We start from the raw sequence: 5,118 nt of genomic DNA, 5'->3' as shown, positions 1-5,118 counted from the left end.
CCCACCTACCCACCCCCTTCCCCGCAGTGTCCCACTATTTTCAATCCCTTTCCTACTGTTTTTATAGACTGCATTTCAGGATGCCTTTCTCTACCTTCTTGTTATAGTCCCACTCTTACAAAGGACTCTTCTTGAATGTCCCCTTAATTAAGATGCCTTCCCTTTCAGAGAGAAGTACTTTCTTAGAGTCCTTCTCTCTAAGATAGTACTAAGTATTCTGATCGCACCAGTACACATCTCTTCAATCTATTGCTTTTCTAATTATTTTCATGTTTCTCCCCTCTTAGGCTAGTGTAGTACTTAGTAGATAGTAAAAACTCAGTAACCGTCAAATGGAAAGTTGATTAGATTGTGCAGCTGTTTAATATTTTGGGCTTTGACAAGCAAGAGGGGCAGTAGCTCTCAAACTTTTTGGTCTCAAGAACTCTGTACTCTCTTATAAATTATTGTGGGTCCCCAAGAACTTTTGTTTCTATGAATTATAATTCTGTCAAAAATCCTTCATACAAAAAATTAAAGCTGTGATATATTTTAATATATTATAAAAACATTACATGGCAGCATAAGTAACATTTTTAATGAAAAGTAGCTATATTTAGTGACAATTTTGGCATTGTTCTACGTTTTTGCAAAATGTCATTAATGTCTGTCTTAACAGAAGACAGCTGGATTCTCACATCTGCTTCTACATCAATCTGTTTTGCTATGTTGTTGTTGAAGAAAATTCAGCCTTACACAGATGTATAGTTGAAAAAAGGAGGTGTATTTTAATAGTCTTTTTAGTTTGAGTATATTTGTTTGAAACTATACCAAAACTTGTTGCAAGGTAATTTATTAAAGATTGGCCATAGTATTGGATCGGAAACAATTTTTGTCATCACTCTCTGACCATTTGGTAAGTTTTGGTTCATGAAGTTATGCAAATTTTCCAAAGTCATATTTGTTAATATCACCATCTGTCTCTTCAGAAAATTCTTTAAGTACTGGGAAACTAACCTGTCAAGACCTCAGCGGTGGATTCAAGTTTTAAAAATTTCTAGTTTTCATTTGAAAGTTCAGATTTCACTAGTGCCAACAAATACTATGAGTTGTTTTTCTTAGGGCTATAGATTCATTTTGTTCCACTAAAAAAAAAAAGTCTGCCAAATATCTAAGTCTAAATAACCATAGTTTGTCAGTCATTCTTTCAAGTAGAAATGGTGTTCCATGTACTCAAAAGTCTAGATTTAATAAAACTAACACTTTGTATACCTTCATTAAAGGTACCTTTCAATGAAACTGACATTTTCTTTTTTTTAAAACCAGCATGCAGTATTGAAGAACAAAATGGCAAATAAAGAGTACAGTCAGACTCCACTCTCTTGATTCATGCAATTTTACCCACTACTGCTTTTGCACCATTAGTCCAAATGTCAACCCAGTGAAAAAGGCCCCATAACATCTAGGTATTATTATGACAATTGTTTTGGCCTCCCGAAACCCCAGAGTCCTAAGGACCCCCACAGATCCACAAACCAAGCTTGGGGAACTGCTAAAGCAGAGGACTGATGTGTCATAAATTATCTGCATCCTTGAAAGGAATTATAAGAGTTCATTAAGTTATATTAAAATAGGATTGAAAACCATGAGCTAACATTTTCTAATTACTTACCTCACTTTAGCAATGTCTCCTTATCAATTCTGGCCAATTTGACGCACCCTAAACCCTTTCACTAGTAACTGTGTTCATCATCTGACATATATGGTGTCTGTCAAGAAGATCCCCAAAACAACAAACAAAAACAATCAGGAAGGAGAAGCAGAGGCACTTGTGACTTTCTGAAATACACATATTTATGTAATTGACTCAAGAATGATTGAATTGCAGGCAAGTTTTCCTTGAACAGCTCAGCTTCCTGTAGACGTCCAAAGAGAAACTAAAGAAAAGGGACTTTGGCTGCATTCAGAGTTGAGTTCTAATCCACTCCTATGGACCAAATTGAAATGCAGCCAGCAGGGATAGGAAAGGCTCCAGGGAAAGGGAAAGGTCAAGTCCAGAGAGAAACTTTCTCCTTCCAATGCTTTTCTTAAAGTCTTCTATATTTTAAGGAAGAAGGATCAGACCTTCTTACCAAGGACACAGTGAAAGAAATATAATGCATAGAAGTTTAAGGGAAAAAATCACTAGAATTTTTGGTGACCAGGGCCTGGATTGATTTTCAAGACTGAGTAGGTCATAAGCTTGGGAAAGTCATCTGCTGTGAGCCCTAATTTTCTCTCTGACTCACCTCTTACTGGACCAGGACTTAACTGAGAGCTGCATCTCTAAGGCAAGTGCTAATAATATTAAGACCTTTTTTTTTGAGTAGGTCCTCATAGCTTACAAATATTACTTTAACATTTATCAATCACCTAACCTGTACTAGGCCCATGTACGTGAGTTCAATGAGCAATAACAATGATTTACTGAGACTTTACTAGATATCAGCTCTTTACTAAGCACTATATATATAATATATAAATAAAATCGAATATACATAAGTGTATATTAGATTAATATATAAAATTATATATATAAGCCTATATATATATAATTGTATATATACATATATATAACCTAGTTTAAATACTCCCAGCAACTTTACAGGCAGTGCTATTAGTGTTGCCAATTAATGATGATAAAACTGGCCTCAGGGAATTTAAGTAATTTGCCCAACGTCACACAATTAGAAAAGGATAGCACTCAGACACATCTGATTGAAGCTGAGACTTTTAACCACTATGCTATTCCAGGTAGAATAGCATAAGTCACAAACAAAGTCATTTTTCTTCATTGTAGGCTTTGTTTTGGTGGCTATCATTCTAACAAGGGGCAGAAGAAAAGTATGTCTTCTCTTATCAGGCTCTGTGGCAAGATAGGTAGCTAGCAGAGGGGCACTGACTCCTGGGCCTCTCTTTGAGTTCATCACTGACGTGAATGCTGCTGCTGAAAATTAAGTGGACTCAGCTAATGGGGTTTTAGCTTGTGAAGACTTTGTCAATGTAAACTAATGCCTCCGGGTATGTCACCCATTCATCGCTGGCTCCAAATGAATGGTGACAACATTACTTGCTGCTCCTGGGATGCCATGGATCTTGAATGACTGTGGTCGCTCACAGATTTTTCCCTGGAAAGTAAAAGCCGTGCCTGAGGAGGCAACGATCAGGTTTTTTTAGGCCGGGAAGGAATCATTTCAGTCACTGTGGCACGAATGCTGGAGGGTCTGGTTGGCTCAGTTACTCACAGGCCTTTGCTAATGACCCTGGAATCAGATTTTAATACTTGTAGGAACCAAATGACTTTGCATGGAGAAAAGTCTGTGCTGCTAAGTTTATGCTTTCATGTTTAGAGCCATTGCCTATAGATGGCAAGAGGGCAGTCTTTTCTGGGCACTGGGCACTGCTCAGACTTAAGGAAGAGGGATAACCGGGGAGGCAAAGGAAGTGTCTATGGTTGCTTGTTCTAAAATGACTCAAGGTCTTTATTTATCTATTCATATATTTATTATAAACTAATATTTGTTAAATGAATGAATAAAAACATATTTTTTCTGAAGATAGTTATAATCAAGATCTCTGTTCCTGATGAGAAGAAAAGTCTTGAAATGAAAAAGCATCATTTTCTTCATAGACCCACAGACAAGATGGGGAGCAAAGCAGGATCTGGTTTAACGAAGTTCACGACCAGAGGGTCAAAAACTGTACTTTATGAGAGTTCTGATTCTTGGGTTTCTTTTATTTCCTCTGGGGAATTTCTTGTCTTTGTTTGGTTGTGTTATCAGTAGATAAACAAATTATTCTTAAAGAAATCACCCTGTTTTTTCTGCAGTAAGAGAAATTAAAGAAAGGGAGGTTTGGTCATTCTTCAAATAACAGTATTAAGGTTGGTCTCAGTCACTCGATTTGGAGTGGGCCGTATGCTCAAAAAAACTCCAAAGACAAGATAAAAGTCACAGACAGATGGAAGTGCTCTTTTTTCCACTCTCTACAGCCTGGGTGATCTATGTCCTCCTTGAAGAAGGACGGATCATGCAAGACCAAAGGATAGAAGAGTGCTTGATTGCCATTTAAGGGAAAGAAAACTTAGAGTTTGTGTTAACAAGTTCAATTAAGCTCATAATGTGATAGAGCTGCTAACATTCTTAGAGTGTATCCAAAAAAACAAAAACAAAAACAAAAATAAATGTAAGGTTTCAATTATAAATGACAGAAAGAAGTAGTCTTGCTATTTTTTTTCTGCTAGTCACCAAACCTGGCTGGAGCTTATCCCAGATTTTCCTTTTATTAACTGTGTATGCTGAGACAAGTCACTTCACTTTTTTCAACTTTACCTTTTTTATTTGAAAAATGGGATTTAAGGTAATAGCTCAAAAGATGACTATACTGATTAAATGAATATCATTTGATAAAAATTTAGTCTAGTGTATCACCTACAGTATGAGTAAGGAATGACAACTCTTATAACCATTGTTTTGCTGTAAATACTGTTTGGACAACTCAGGTCAATCTTTTACACTCTGGCTCTTAATATACAAGTTAGGGCACTTAGGTAGCAAAAAACAAAAACAAAATTAAATCTGCCTCACACCCGGATACTAATAAAATGGAAATTTTATTTAAAATACATGAGAACCTTTACAAACCTGATTGGAAGACCAGAGAGTCAGGCTCAATCTATGAGAATTAACAGTATCTGGGTGTGGTGGCTCATGCCTATAATTCCAGCACTTTAAGAGGCAGAGGTTAGAGGATTGCCTGAGCCCAAGGGCTCGAAACCAGCCTGGGAAACTTCGCAAGACCTCATCTGTAAAATAAATCAAAAAATTAGCCAGCCTTGTGGTACACACCTGTAGTTGCCACTACTTGGAAGGCTGAGGAGGAAGGATCACTTGAGCCCAGCAGGTCTAAGCTGAGGTGGCCATGAGAAGGCCACTGCACTCCAGCCAGGCAGCAGAGTAAGACTTCTACTGAAACAACAAAAAAAGAATTAACAAAGAACTTTATGGGTCCAAGCAGCAGGTTCTATTTTGGCAGTTATGTTCAGACACTTTTTTTTTTTACTGTTTTCAGTCTTGTACTCACTCTGTTCAAGTGTGGATC

The sequence above is a fragment of the Carlito syrichta genome, unplaced genomic scaffold (genome assembly GCF_000164805.1).
Source record: "Carlito syrichta isolate Samal-C Ts95f unplaced genomic scaffold, Tarsius_syrichta-2.0.1 Scaffold302880, whole genome shotgun sequence".
NCBI lineage: Eukaryota > Metazoa > Chordata > Mammalia > Primates > Tarsiidae > Carlito > Carlito syrichta.
This window is presented reverse-complemented; position numbering follows the sequence as displayed.